This window comes from Sturnira hondurensis, unplaced genomic scaffold (assembly GCF_014824575.4).
Source record: "Sturnira hondurensis isolate 20B ecotype Veracruz unplaced genomic scaffold, ASM1482457v3 Scaffold0004322, whole genome shotgun sequence".
NCBI classification, from domain to species: domain Eukaryota; kingdom Metazoa; phylum Chordata; class Mammalia; order Chiroptera; family Phyllostomidae; genus Sturnira; species Sturnira hondurensis.
The window spans coordinates 1,951,768-1,967,815 of record NW_028076953.1 but is presented as its reverse complement, the minus strand read 5'-3'; the positions used below and the strand labels follow the sequence as shown (position 1 = coordinate 1,967,815).

Genomic DNA, 16,048 nt, shown 5'->3' with positions numbered 1-16,048 from the left:
CCTCAAACAGGACAACCTTAGGGGGCCTGCAGGCTGGACCTGCTTGTTCTTATGGTCTGGCAAAGCCATTCCTGTACTGAGCCTGGATGAAATCAGACCCGGCTGGAGACTGGAGGACGCCACAGCTGCAATGGGAGGAGGCACCGGGGCGGGGGCGGGGAACGAGGGGGGGACAGGAGCGTTTGTTTACTGAGCAGGCAAGGGGGAGAGCTGGCTGGGTGTGAGGAACTGTGTCTCTCTGGCAGCTGAGAACCGTCCTCTTAGAGGTGGCTGCTCGCTTTCAAAACAAAAAGAAGCTTGTAACTGTAAAAGGCTACCAATGGATTTCTTGCTCCCCTACCCATTTAGAGGCGAAACCTATCTATGAGGCTTTATTAAGTGCAAATAAGTCCCCGGGCTGCATCCGAGAAACAGCAGCTGCTGAAGATGTGGTCATTTGCATATAAATGACATGATTTCAGCTCAGAAAAGAATATTGAAAAATATACATGTCGACAATGGAATCCTGATAGGTTCACACGCATTGAGGTCAGAGAGTGTGGTTTTCCAGGCTGCTGTATGCTGATGGCCGCATCATACCAACATACAACGCTATTTCGGTTATATGAGTTTTATCTTCTACGAAATGGAGGGTTTTTATTGTGAATTAATTAAACTTTTTCCCCCCTAAACGTGAGAACATTTAGGTCAATAAGCTAAATGCTCTACAAATGCATCAGCTCCACAACAGCCAAAGTTACCAACTGCAAACTTGGTTGACAAAGAGGGGTGTGTCTCCAGGGCCTCCTGGGGACAAGACTGTGGCACTTTCTCAATTTCAGTCTGCCCCCTGCAGGGTTAGCCTTTTCTTAAAGGGCCAAAGAAAGCTCCACTTTCCATGGTCTAAGGAGTTTCCTAACAGCCTGGCTAAAAGATTAGGGAGGAAATTACTATAGCCCAGAAATTCCCACAGATTTGCCAAGCGCCCACCTTACCCTGTGGCCTGTGGCTTGGACTTCACAGCTGGCCAGCCCAGGCCCTGGGGGGCTCCACCCTGCTTCCTGACAAGTGTCCCCTCCCTGTCTGGAGCAAGGAGATGGGTTCTTCTGAAATCTGCCCCGCATCTTGGCCCTGCATCAGTCGGGGTATTCCTGGCTCCTTCCCCCAAACGGAGCTTGTTTAGAAGCTCTTGTTAGATCTGGCTGCGGGAAGGCCACAGAAACGGTAACACTGGCCTTCACCTTGCCAACCGGTCTGGTTCAGCTCCCTTGGGGAGATCCCTGTAAGTGATCACTTCAGAGTTTCTTGTACAAAAATACTACCTTGTATTCTTTTAAGTAACAGACTCTGTTCATATCAATTCAGCATCAGATCACTGAATTATTTAAGTAAGTCAGGTAACTAATTCTCAACGTATTTTTAAGCCCTACACATTAACACTTTCTGGATGAATAGTCTTTAGTACACACACACTTTTTAAAAGAGATCATTAGAGAGGACTAATAAATAATTAAATAGCTAGCAGCAGAAAAGGAAAATTGAGAAATGCACCATAAATATACGTGTTTTGTAGAGACTTTTTGAGCCTTTAGTGAACATAGAGAATTTTAGAATCCCAATGTCGATTTTCTGATATATTCAATATATTATGGAGATACATATGATACTTTAGGTTTAGTAAAGAATTGAAGCTTTACTATAGTTTATTTTAAAACTATAAATTCTAAAAAGCTTAATCTGCCTTGGTTGGTGTGGCTCAGTGATTTGAGTGCTGGCCTGCAAACCAAAGGGTTGCCCGTTCGATTCCCAGTCAGGGCACATGCCTGGGTTGTGGGCCAGGTCCCAGTATGGGGGGCATGTGAGAGGCAACCACACATTGATGTTTCTCTCCCTCTCTTTCTCCTTCCCGACCCCTTTCTCTAAAAATAAATTTTAAAAAACCTTTTAAATTTTTCAAAAAGCTTAATCCTGGTAATTGATCAAATTCTGCACATAGAAGATCATTATATTATCCAAAGTTTGGAATCCCAGGATTAGAGAAGGATGATTAAACCACCCAGGGAAGGACCCGGGTGAGGCCTGAAGCTTATACAATTTGGAGGCCTCTCTTTAAGAAAAAGAATGATACAAAATTGGGTACAAGGTGAGTATTTATTTAGATTGAGGGAAAAATCCCAACAAATTATAAATTTCTTGAGTGTTTTTTATTATTTTTTAAGATTTCTAGAGACGGGGAAGAAGAAAGAGAGGGAGAGAAACGCCCATGCCTGAGAGATACAACATTGATCGGTTGCCTGTCACTCACACACAACCTGGAGACTGGGCCCGCAACCCTGCAGATGTCCTGACTGGAAATTGAACTGGCGACCTCCGGGTTCTCAGGCCAGCACTCAGTCCACTGAGCCACACCACCCAGGGCTAAAATTAGACAATCTTAAGGGAGAAAAGGCCTGCGCCTAAAGCCAGGTTCTGAATATTTTAGAAACTTTAGGGATAGCACCAGCCGAAACTGCTGTTCTAGAGATGTTTCCTGCAGAGTTTGTCTCAGTCATCGTCCAAAAAACTCTGAGAAGCTGTAGGAATACGCAGGTGCAGACCCAAGGCCTGGCTCTCTCTCCAACACTGTGGAAAGGGACTACATCACCCAAGGGCAGAGTCCCATGCTCCCCTATGCCACCTGGACAGAGCCCGGGGACAGTGGCCTCCCAGGGTATCCACATTGGTTAAATCATAATTTTTTTTAAAACACAAAGGATTACAAGCCTCACAAAAGCCACCCACATAACACGCTTTGATGAACTGGCCACACACCTCTGTAACGCCTTCTACAACTGACCATCTCTTTAGTCTGTCCTCTAACTGGGTTGACAAAAATTTGGTGTTTTTTTTAATATTCCCAGTTAACCAGATTGATACATGGGGATTTTTTTTAAAAGATTTTATTTACTTATCTTAGAGGGGAAGGGAAGGAGAGAGAGAGAGAGAAATATCAATGTATGGTTGCCTCTCGTGCGTCCCCTCCCAGGAACCGAGAACTGGCCTGCAACCCAGGCATGTGCCCCGACTGGGAATCAAACCGCGATCGTGTGGTTCGCAGGTCCACGCTCAATCCACTGAGCTACACCAGCCAGGACAAATTTGGTTTTTATTAATGATGGTTTCAAGAACCCTATTTCATCTCCACAACTGCTATTGGTAAGATCATGTAAAGTTCTGGGACAGTTGTCAAACTGGGGAAAACCTCCATTTCTTTCATGCGTGCGCTGTAACATTCCAGGGAATTTCAAGTTTTCTGTGGAGTGACCGAGCCCACACATCCCATGTCTTCCTAGCACCAGGGTCACAGGGCATGGCGGGCTCTGCGGCAGCGTGCTCTCAAGCACTGTGTTTTGGATCCTTGGAAATGGGGCTTATGAAAGTTTTCCCTATTTCAAGATGGCTAACAGTATCCGTGCTGTGTACAGAACTGACTGCAAAACATTTAATTAATGTATTCTCAGCTCAATTTTTGACACGGATGAAAGGGAAAAGTGTCTTCTTGGAACAAGCCCCCCCACCCCCACCACAACGATTTCTGGCCCTCTCTGTGTTTGGACAGGCTGGTGGTTCTTACACAAGCGGCCGTTGCTGAGTCCCCAGGCCCAGTGTCTGTGATGAGGGCAGGGGTGATGTGCAGGCAGCTGACGGCAGTTGAACAGTTTCCCTTGGGCAGCAGAAGCCCCTTCATGTTTGGGGCGGGGGGATGCTCTCTGTCCACAGTTCAGTTCAGCCAGAGTAGGATTAAAACCAGAAGATGCTACAAGAAATGGAAAGATAAGAGCCTCAAGCAGATGCCAGTCTCTCTGGGGTGTGATTCACTGAACACAACCAATTCTCTAGTGGATCAATGGCCCGCAGCTTCTGGAGGAGCTTTGCTAAAAGCCGCGCATCCCAGAGCTGCCAGAGATGAGACGGACACTCTGTTCTGTCCTAGAAAGAAGATGAAGCTGGTAGTTTAGATTGCTGAAAAACAATTTGAGATAAGCTTGTAGTTCCATAGAAATTAATCCGTTCCTCTAGATAGCACGTAAGCCTGTTGGAAAGCTTCTTCAATTCAAGCAGTTAATAATATATCAAGTCTTGTAGCTTAAGGGATACAATTTTCAAAATTATTGTGCTGAGGGAATCATAAATTCCACCAAGAGGAAGGTTGTAGTTCAGATATTTTATTTTCGATTTCCATCTAGGGTGCATTATGACACTCCACATGAAAGTCAAATCGTCCATGTAAAATGGTTTCCAGGTGATAAGTTTACCCCAAGGGGTCCAGTAGAGTAATACATTCAGAGTTATATCTGACTTTCACAATCTATAAAGACTAGTTATCAATTTTTTGAAAGATTTGATAAGCAGGAACAAAAAAATAGCTATGGATGCTGACATTTGTCTCATTAATGGGAGCAGCATAAGAAGTACAAGCTCCTTCTGGATTTGGCTGTAAATACGCCACTGACATACATTTTGGAAGGTTGCTGTTTTGTGCCGGTGGGAATGTGTTTGTCTAACCTTGCACTGACTATTACAGACATAAGGAAGCTGGGAGATTGCTGTCAGCCACATTCGGCTTTTTAAAACAGGGGCGCCCGCTCTGCCAATATCTGTCAGATTCCAGGCCGCTGCGTGTTAAAAATTATGTTCCATCAACACTGCCTGGCCTCGTGGAAGTTTTATTAGGAAATAATTCTCCTGTTGTGTTTGGGCAAGGGAAAAAAAAGCCCCACTTCACCCAATAGGATTCAAAGGAATAATTAATGTTTCTTCCAGCCTCAGAATAGGAATGGCGTTGACTCCTCTGGTGTTTCACGTGGAATTCCACAACCCCGCCTTGCAAGGGCAAAACTAATAAGCATATTAGGAACAGGCAGGAGGCTCAAGGACTAATTAACCACCAGTTCGAGTGTGGCCTATCATTGCATCATTCTGTGTATTGTAAGGCATTGTTTTCCTAAGTTATTGCCTCATTACCAGTGGAAAGGAATTAGATTCTTTTTTAATTCAGGATGATAAGATTGGTGAGTTTGCTGAAGACACTTATTAAAACAGTAAGAGTAATAACAAAGTGGGTACATTGGCTCTGCTTTGGTTAAATTTTCTAGTTGCAAGTGGATTCCTGGGAGGGTGCTGACTGCCCGCACCGAAGAACTGCTCAGGACTGCCCGCCTCTCCATTTGAGTGCACGAGGCAAAATGCAAGGAGCGGCTCCACTATTCATCTGCGCAGAGTTTACCACTAAACCACTCACCATGCACTCTACGGAGCATGCCCACATCTCTTCCCCGCTCCTCCCTCCCCCATCCCACTTTTCTGGCCTCTTTCTCTCTCCTAAGCTTCAAGGACCCTTCTTTTGTCTTTGCATCTTGTTTCCTGAGCTCATGTCTTCTGCAGCTCACTTCTACCTCTGTGACTTTCTAAACTTTCTCTTGTGGTTTGAGTCTTGGCTCTAATTATTTCTTAGCCAGAACTCAAGTATCAAGGTTGCTGAACCAAGGTCCGGTCTGACTCCACCGACCTAACACTTGGTGCTATAGGGCCATCCTTACTCACTGTGGGTCTGCTCCTGGCTACTGGAGGGCTAGCCTGGCCAGCACCTCACCCCGGAAAATGTGAACAGACCACTGCTGTGTCTCATAATTTAAAGCAGCACCATCCAGCACCCTCTGTGCATTTTTTTGCTCACTTAGCTATATAAATAAGTTTATTTATTTCTTATTACTTGGAAATGACTGAGCAGATTTCACCCGATTTGGAGGCCTGATGCTGCATGTTAACTTCTTCCGATGTTAACTTCAGGAAGACCTGAGGGCCCTCAGATGGGTGGTTCTCAGACTTGAGAGTGCATCAACATCACCTGAAGGGCTCGTAAAACACAGGTTTCTGAGCCCCACTCCCAGAGTTTCCGGTGGAGGAGAGAGTCGACAATTTCCATGTCAGACGAGTTCCCAGGTGAAGCTGATGCTGATGCTGATGTTGCCGGTCTGAGGAACCACACTCTGAGAACCACACTGCCTTAGGTAATCCAAAGCAGGGTGGGTGTTGTGAATTTGCAGGCAGCCAGCTGCATACATGTGCTGCTCAGTGGGCTAATGAGCTACCTGAGGCAGGCTGGGAGGCCAACTAGTTCCACTCAGCTAAAGCCTGCTGTTAGGAGCAAGTGATTATGCGCAACTTGATGCCTGAAAAGAATATCACCAAGGTGAGATGTAAGGCATATTTTTTGTAGGCTTAATGCCTTCTCACACATTGCCTTGTAAATGCAAATAGCTGGAGCACCCTGGCACCGCCAGTGCCTGCCCTTCTTTCCGGCTAAATCACAGTGGCTGATTAATTTAGGATTGGAGTGGGACTTGTGGTCTGAATTATTAGCTCCGAGGTAAAGTGAGACTCATTTACATTGTTCTTTTTTTAAAAAAGGTTTTGTTTATTTATTTTTAGAGAGAGGGGTAGGGAGGGAGAAAGGGAGAGAGAGAAACATCAATGTGCAGTTTCCTTTCACAAATCCTCCACTGGGAACCTGGCCTACAACCCAGGTATGTGTCCTGACTGGGAATTGAACAGGTGACCCTTGTGGTTCGCAGGCTGGCGCTCAGTTCACTGAGCCACATCAGCCAGGGCTCATTTACATTGTTCCTAATTTCCCACAACATACTTAGGTTGAGAAGAAAGCAGTTTTGTAACTATTTGCAAGCCAGAAATTGTGTTCATAAAACATTTAACTGAAGACTGCTTTCTTTAGAGACATCCTAAGCCATGTCTCTAAAATCTAAATCACACGTAGTTAATTGAAATTGAAACCAGCTTTCTAAGACCTGGGCTCAAGGCCCCGACACTCCAGGTACAGGTGGTCCAGGGAACTTGCTCACAGACCCAAAGATGTCAGCTGTTGCTGGGGGCCAGGCTTGTCCTGCCCACATCTCTGTGCTACCTGAGGAGAAATGTGCGGCAGTGAGAGCCCAGGGGGCCCTGGGGGCCAAAGGACAATTTTCAAATTGGTTGTTCCATGTGTTGCTTTGTTGCATGACTACTAAATTTAGGAGGAGCCTGATGCACACACTATTCTGTGTTACTGGCTTCACCAGGGTTGTGGTCTCCAGTGATGAGAGAAGAGAGCAGCCCAGACGGTTCTGACACACATCTAATGGACGTGGCTGGCCTGGGGAGTTAGCGAGTGGCAGCCAGAGAGCATAAGCCCCCGGGATTTCCTGAGATCCTGTGGGGAGGTCACTAGACTTCCCACAAGAACATTTGGCCCACAAGACTTGCCATGCTTTCATTTAAATAGTAAAGAAAAAGGTGACCTAGCAAGGGGACAGCCTATTGACAGACTTTGGGGTAATCTGAGGTTGTGGAAATCAACAAGTTGGCTTGGTTTTGCCTCAGTCTTTTCTCAGGTTTTGCCAATGGTCCAGCAGAGGTAACGCCTGCTTGAGTGTGACTGGTAGGGTAATAACATGGGTGTAATGATTTATAGTTTTAATTTGCACATTTTACCTAAAACATCATATGGTGTGCTTGAGTGTGATATTGTTATGTTACAGAATTACATGCTTATGATTTTGTAATCACGAAGGGGCATTAGAAGGGTCTAGTCAAGGAACATGTATAGAGGACCCATGGACATGGGTAACAGGGTGAGGACAGACCGTGGGGGTGGGGGGCAGGGGAAAGCAAGAGGGGGAAAATTGGGACAACTGTAACTGAATAATAATAAAATAAAATAAGGGGGTGTACTTGTGCCTGTATTTCCGAGGGGCTGCGGGGTGCCTGGCTGTGTGCCAGATGCTGAGCGTGTCGTGATGACGACAAAGTAGGCCCTGTTCTCAGGGAGCTCATTTTCCTCCCACGTCTCCTCTTCCTCCAAAGCCCAGTTCCATCCCGTCTGCATTCCACTTTCACCTCCTTCCTCTGTGCTCTCACCACTGATCCACTCCCAGGGCCCGCAGTACTCACCCGTTTATCAAACAACTGTGGGTCAGGCACTGTTTGGGGGAAGGGGAGCTCAGTAGTGAACAGAAGAAATGAAAATCCATGCCTTCTTGGAGTGGAAGGAGACAGACAACAAATAAGATAAAAATAAAGCAAACATAGTACTTAAAATATTGGTATGTTAGGCAGTGATAAAGGGAGAAAGAAGGAAGAGGGAATGGAGGAGTCTGGTGTGGGGTTTAGATGGGCCTCTTTGAGGAGGTCTGAATGTAGGAAGGAAGGACAAGGGCAAAACCCAGGGGCAGCAAGCTCATTCCTGGCACCATATGGAAGAGCTCAGAGGCTGCTGTGGCTGGAGCAGAGTGTAGGAGAAAGAGCAGGAGATAAGGCCAGAGACTGAGCTGAAAAACCAACTGGGTAGGCCTTGCAGGGCTAAGTTGGGACTTGGCTTTTTCTGTGTAATGTCATAGGAGGGTCTCAAGCTGAGGGTGACCTGGCATGTCTTAGTTTTATCAGGGTCACCCTGGTGAGATGCTGTATGGGGTCACCCTGGTGACCCTAGCAGAGTCACCCTGGCTGCTGTGTGGGGAATGGGCTGAAGGCGAGCAAGAGAAAATAATTTGGAGGCTACTTTGAGTCCTGGTAAGAGGTGATGGTGAGAAGTGGTCAAACCAAAGATAAGTTTTTAAGGTAGAGCCAATCTGATTTGTTGACAGACTATAGGATATAAGAGGAAGAAAGGACCTAGAGAACTTCACTAGACATTTTTCCAAAGAAGATGCACGAATGGCCAGCTGGCAGGTGAAAAGGTGCTCAACGTCACTAATCATCGGGGAAAGGCAAATCAAAACCACAGTGAGATATCATCTCACACCTGTTAGCATATAACTATCACCAAGAAGGCAAGAGATGGGTGTAGATGAGGATGTTGAGAAAAATGAACTGTGCATACTGTTGGTGTATTGGTGGTCATATAAATCGGTACAACCAGTATAGAAAACAGTATGGAATTTCCTCAGGAAATTAAAGATAGACCTCCCACATGATCCAGCAGTCCCGCTTCTGAGTGTATTTACCTGAAGGAAATGAACTCGCTGACTCGAAGAGGCACCTGCACTCCCGTGGGCACTGCGGCAGGATTCACAACAGCCGAGACACAACAAAAACCTGAGCGTCCGTGGACAGATGAGAGCACAAAAGATGGAAGTTTATTCCGTCACAGGAAAGGTAGAAATCCTGCCATTTGCAATAACATGGATGGAACCTGAGGATCTTATGCTAAGTGAAATAGGTCAGGCAAAGTCAAGTACCAATGACCTCATAAAAGAACAAAAACAACCTATAGACACAGAGAGTAGGCTGGTGGTTGCGGGGTGCTGGGGAGTGGGGGAAATGGTGGAGGCGGTCAGGGCACACTTTTCCAGCTGTGAGATGGATTCAGTCCCGGGATCCGAAAATGTACCGCACGGAGGCTGTGTTAGCAACACTGTTTATTGTGCACTTCAAAGTTTCTAAGAGAGTAAATATTAAAAGCCCTTACCACATACACACAAATGGTAATTATGGGAGGGGACAGATGTGTAAACTCACCTTGGTGTGGCAATCATTTCACAATATATACCTGTATCAAGTCATCATGTGGTACAACCTTAAACATACACAATGTCATATTGCAATTATATCTCGATAAATTGCAATATTGAGGGGTGGGGGGAGTTCTTAAGATGCAATAAGTGTTTTGACCTGAGCAATTACAAGAAAGGGCCCCATGTACTGAAACAGAGGAGACTGCAGAAGGATCGGGTGGGAAAGACCAGAAGCTTGATGTTGGACCGGAGTTTGAGAAGCCTGTTAGACACTCACATGGAGATGTCAGGTAGATGTCAGCTAGGTACCTGATACTAGCTCAGAAGTCTGGACTTGAGATGTACATTTAGAAGTAACTATAATGGTTGACCATGAACTTAAGTTGGGAAAAGAGGATATGAGGGGGTTGAGGGACAGTGAAAGGGGTAATGGACCAATGAGTGGGGCATGGGGGCACTACCAAAATAGGGCCACAGGAGAAGCACTGGCCTCAGAAAAGCAAGTTTCAACAAGAAGAGAGGAGCACTCAGAGAGCAGGTGGAGGATACAGGGATTTTACTGATGACTGATGGCGTTTTCAGACAGCACAGGGAAGAGTTTCAAAAGGAAAGCAGAGGTGGGAAATGTGGTCAGAAAATGCAATATACTGAATTGCATGTGCACCAAGTGTCCAGCGATGAGGACTGATCTTTGAGCTCAGAGAAAGACGTAAACAGGGAAAAATGGCATGAGAGGTCCCGGGTGACAGTGTGACTGTGACTGTGCACCTGGGTGCTGGAGGGGCATGCCAGGGAACTTCTCCACCAGACTCCCCGGCTCCCCTCTGCATTCTCTTTGCAGCCTTGGCTCTGGGCTGTGACGGTTTGCTTCACTGCATGTCAGCCTCCTGTCGGGGCTCTTTCTCTGCTGGACAGATTAACAGCAGGCTCCCCCTAGGCTCTGTCTGGAGCTGGGGTTCCTCTTTTGCGCTGCTTTAGAAACACCAATGCTTAGGGTGGGTCCTTCTTTGAACAGGCACTGCGCTCAGCCTTCTTCGAGTTGAGACTTGTTTGGGAGCCCAGGAATCTCCTAGTGTGTGCCCAGAGGGGCTCGTCTTTCACAAACCACCGAATTTCCCCAACGTCTTTATTTCTATTTCTTTTCCCTTATATGCACCCTTTAACCAGCCATAAATGAATCTGGACTTTTAAAAGTAAGTGTTTTAGTATGGTGGTTACTAGAGGGGAAGGAGGGTGGGAGAAGGTTGAAGCGGATAAAGGGCGTCAAATATATGACAATGGAAGGAGACCTGACTTTGGGTGGTGAGCACACGATGTGATATATAGATGATGTATTGCAGGATTGACATTTGAAACACATGATCTCATTAACCAGTGTCATCCCAATAAATTTAATACAACAGAATGAAATAAAAATAAAAGCATGTAGTCACCAAGTTTTTAAAAATCCAGTGTTTTGCATTCCTTATTTTGGATTTTTAGCTGATTTGATTTTATTTTTTCCCATCACCATTTATCATCCCATAACCTCTTCTATCTCCACCCACACCTTTCCCTGCCCCCACCCTGTAATTACCACTCTGTGGTTGTGTCCATGAGTTCTGTCTGTCTGTCTCTCTCCCCTAAACAATTCCTCCTTTAAGTATAAGATTGGTAGCCTCTGTCCCTTGGAAGTATTTATTTTCCAACAGAATCTTGCTGGGGACCTTCTATCTGGGGACGGTGGTCTGGCCACAGCATTTCTCTGGCTTGGAGTTTGTCTGGGTGCCTCTTCCTCACCTCCAACTTGGCACTGGCTCTCCAGGACCCTGTCTATCTTTGAGCAACACCAAATGCAAAAAGAGTCTCCCGGCAGAAGAGAGAAATGGAATGATGGTGTTTGATTTACTACCCACCCAAGAATGAGCACAAAGAGAAAAGGCTCATTGCACAATTGCTGTCAGATCAAAAATACAAGGGCGATTTGAAGGAGAGAGAGAAGAAACCCCTCTGGCGGCCTGGTTATTCTCTCTAAAGATGCAATCTTCTCTAGTTATTTTTTGCAGATGTGCCAATGGTTTTCCCATCAAAGATCCCAGGGCAGAATAAAACTAATCACCATTAAATGTTCATTAACAGTTACCACCAAGTTGGATGAAAGCAAGTGATTGCTGAGTTCTGGTTTTCACACAGAATTTGGTCATCCTCCCTGGCAGGCAGGCAATTGGGCCCGCGCCCTGCTTCTTCCAGGCTCTTCAGCACGTGCTTCTAAAAACGAGGGAGAAATACATCTCCCATGATGCACTGTGCATTAACTGCTTCAGTGTTTTCTCACATTAAACAGGTCCCCTTCTTAAGTATGACAACAATCCAAAGCTTGACACACTTTGGAAAGTCACCCACCCGCTTCCACGTGTGTGTGCCCATGAGCTGTGTGTGTGTGTTCTCCCAGAAGAGAAAAATCAACACTTGCTGTTTGAAGTATCTTGTCTTGCTACTCCTTTAAGAAAATAACCTGGGTAATAGGCAAAGGAGCCGGTTATACTTAGAGGTTTCTTAATATATAATATGAAAATGTATATAAAGTGTAGTTGACAAAGTAGATTAAAACAGAGCTTAAATTGTTTTAATTAACATTTATTGTCTACTATTTTGCAGGCACTTTGGATACAAGAGCTTGCTTAAACGCTATGACAGGCCCCAGTGTTAGGCATCGTTGACCCCATTTCACACGGAAGGTGAGGTAACCTGCTGAAGAATAATGCAGTTAATACGAGATAAAACAGAGGTTTGAACCCAACTCTATCTTATTCTAAAGTCCATATTTATGTCCCTACATCCTGATGACTTTTGAAGAGACCAATTGGCCCGTGTATAAGGTGAAAATGTCCTTTGTCTCTCAAGTAAGCAACAAAAGTTTACTAACTACTGACTAGGTAGGTAGCACTTGGCACATTAAAATGGGATAGAAGTTAATGCTCCTGAGTAACAGCTGAAAGAGTGGCTTGTCTGTTACTATACCAAGCTTGCTTCTCAGGTAGCAAGAGATAAAAACTGTTGATGTCTTTCTGAAGGAGGCAGAAAAGCACTAGGCACGTTCCACACGAGGAAAGAGCGACTTGGGGTACGTATCTGCGCTGAAATAAATGGTCCTATTCCCTGACACTGTGTTGGGCTCCGCTCAGAGGGCAATGCTAGTTGGACTGTATTCTGCCGGGAACACACTTTCCCTGCCCCTCACCAGTGCAAACCCGAGCAGGCGGCAAGGCCTCCAAGGCTCCCAGGTGTGCAGCCCTGCCCTGCGTCTGGGGCCAGTTGTTCCCGTCTTCTCCCCAACAGTTTGAGAGAGCCACCGCCACACCAGTCAGAGCAACTTGCTTTTTCCACAGGGAGTCTTCCTTGGAATATTTTCTCTCCTGCAGAATCTACTAGATTCAATATACCCTCAAAACAGACACTATGTATACATCTATATCTATATATCCATATATATAGATATAGATACAGATATGAATATATATATATATATATATATATATATATATCCTCACTCCTTCATTGTTTCCAATGATATAACTTAATGTGGAAATACTTCTGGCTTAGTATACAACATCTAAATAACTGTACTATATCTATAACTCTATCTACATATCTATACCTATATCTACACACGCCTCTCTCACCAGGCACCAGCCTCCTCTCCTGCTGGGCCTTGCTGGCAAACACTTTGTCTCCACCCACTGGATGCATAAAGGACACTTACTGCCTAGACCCCATTGTTCTGGCAGGGCCCAGCCAAGACCGTGGGGAACCTGAGATGTTTTGTGGTGCCAGATACCTTGCCAAGGCCACTGCCACCGAATGTCTTTGGGCAGCAACCCCAAACAACAAGCCAAAAACACAGGGTGGCAACTCAGAGGCAGAGAAAACACATGCCAAGATCCTAGAATTTGTCCTGTTATTAACCATATTTCCCTGAAAGCAGCCACCAGAGCATTTAAAATTCAAACAAAAGAGGGGCTGTGGACACACAGACCCCACACCTCAAGGTTCTGGAAAAGAGGCCCCAAGAGGAAAATAAAATTTAGGAGGTTGTTGAACCCGCTGTAGAGCTGATCCAGAATTTAAATTGATTCCATAATTTATTGCATTTTAATTAGCAATCACAAGAGACCAAGTATTGTTTACTCTCTTGTTAGGAGCTCGAGCTGCAAATAAATACCAGCGAGTCTTAATAAGGATGAGTTATATTTACTGTTTTCCATTTTACAGTCTTGTTATAATCATCACAAGAAGAGATTCATTTAGTGCTCGTCTGTTCTCGGTGTGACATTTGTTGACCACCAGGGTGACATAAAATCAGAACAAATCCCACTCGCCAAGGAAGAACCCCTCCCCCGGCCCCACGCTGCGCTCACTCCTTCATTGTTTGCAATAATATAATATAATGTGGAAATACTTCTGGCTTAGGTTAGAGGACGTGCGTTCCCATGTGTCATTGTCACCCAAAATGTATCTAATGACTGCGGGCAGTCATTTATTTAGAGCAGAATAAGGCTACAAACAGCAGACAGCCGAGCTAACGTGCACAGCCCCACACGGAAACACCAGCCGCCTCGGATGGTGGGGAAGCCGGGAAGCCCTCTGTCGGCCTCAGAGTGCGCCCTCGGCCGCTCAGGCCGCTCCTCCCAGGGGTCATCGCACTTGTTTTGTTTCATTCTATAGTTTTGTTTGGGGGTTAATAGAATATCAGTTCTCTTTAATGACATTTCCGCAGGGCCAGAGTTTGTGCAGTTTCCAAACAGCTCTTGCTATTTCTCGAGCAGGAAGAACTCTGAACTTGTCCTCGCAGGGCCGGACTCCGTGGGACAATGCGTTTCCCTGCGAGCACTCTGGCCCCGCCTCCTCGCCGGAACGTTGTAAAGTACTTCGTAAATCCCACTGCGTATTACTGCGGTGGTTCCCATGGGCCACCCCAGCTCTGCCGCCGGATTGGGCACCGTGGCTGGCAGTCGAGCCCATCGGCTCACTCTAAGGGACGGTTCATTACATGGGGCAGGAGGACCCGATTCTGAAAGGTCACCTTCAAAAAAGGGATGTTTTGTGTAACCGGAATACACATACCCCGCTGAGGCTTTTCATTCAAAATGGCCTTTTCCCCCCCCTAAAAGTAGATAAAGTAGGTGTCATTGTTTATTTACTCCTTTTTCTTTTTTTTAACCCAGTTTTTCTAGACAACTATAGAGGCACCAATCTGATGCTCAAGTTTTAATTAAACCTTGCTCCCTGTTAAAAAGCTCCTATTGTTCTTTTCATTCCAATAAGATCCTCCCTAGATCTTTAACAAGACCACAAAGGAGCAATAAATCTAAGTAATTGTTCTTATTAGAAAAAGATTATTCTCACAAGAGTGTAACAGTCACCAAAGTAACCAAACCCCTGTCTGCACAGCACTTACAGTATCCTCCTCCTTCCCAAATACAGAAAGGCCTCGTTAGTCACTTTCTTTGAAGCTCAAATTAAATTAGATGGCATTCTGTTTATTTTTCATACCCTTGGCTAACAGAAGGGAATTTTCCCTTTGATGATATCCATCAGGAAACCTCAGGTTCCATTGTACCAAGTTCAGGAAATGGAGATGACTCTTCTTCCCGCCTTCCTCCGCTGATTCTGGCTTCGGCTGTACCAGGCCCCCTGCTAGGCTTCAGCGGTTCAAAGGTGAAGGGCATAGTCCCCCGGATGGGATATTGCCCATTCATCTAATACTTACTAAGCATCTTCCATGTGCAAGTCACTGTAGTAGGGGCTGAGTTTTCAGAGGGGGAGAAAAGCCAGACACAGTCCCTACAGTTTTGGTACTTGAAATGTTGCAGGAATGTAGACATGAAGCCAGTAATTGCATAATTAATTAACTTCAACCACAGCAATAGTTATGAAAGAGAAGAACATGCTTCCAATCACCACATGAGTGCATTCTAGGAAGTTAGAAACAGTCCCCTCAGAATTATCCACTCAGTGTATTACAGTTGATCAGCCCTCCGCTTCCCTATACTAAAAACTGCCACAGGAGCTTTCTCATTTCCCCAGTTCCTAGGTAGGCAGTGTTTCCTGATGTGCTTGGGTTTTCTTGAAAACTCATGTTCTAAACTAGCCTCCCTTGCTTAGAGAAAGCTAACTTAACGTGCATAGAATAGAGATGACAAAGAAGTAGATGGCTAAGCTTTATTTATTTCAGTGTGTACACACGTGTGCATGTATGTGTACACGAGAGCCTGACAAGAAACAGATGCCTGAGGAGTTTGGGGAGGGAGCTTCATGCCAAGAGGGAGAAAATATGGGTTTCCAGCCTTCTTGGCCTCCGCCTTTGTTTTCAGATCTTGAGGACACAGCTTATATCAGCTCAGCTCTTATACACGCTTCATGTTGGGAGTGCTGTGATTTCTTGTTTGGGAATTGCTAATAAAAACTAATAAGTTTGTTGCTTCCAGAGTTGCCAGTAACAGAAATTGTGGGTGCTACTTGCAAAATTAATTCTTGGCACA

The 16,048-nt window shown here is 45.4% G+C and overlaps 1 non-coding gene across 1 annotated transcript; it reads right to left on the bottom strand.

The window, feature by feature from the left end:
- Nucleotides 1-2,500: 2,500 nt before the first annotated feature.
- LOC118986570 (small nucleolar RNA SNORA73 family) lies at nt 2,501-2,702 on the bottom strand. The gene has a single exon (XR_005066410.1). It is a non-coding gene; the product is annotated as a small nucleolar RNA SNORA73 family (small nucleolar RNA).
- Nucleotides 2,703-16,048: the final 13,346 nt, after the last annotated feature.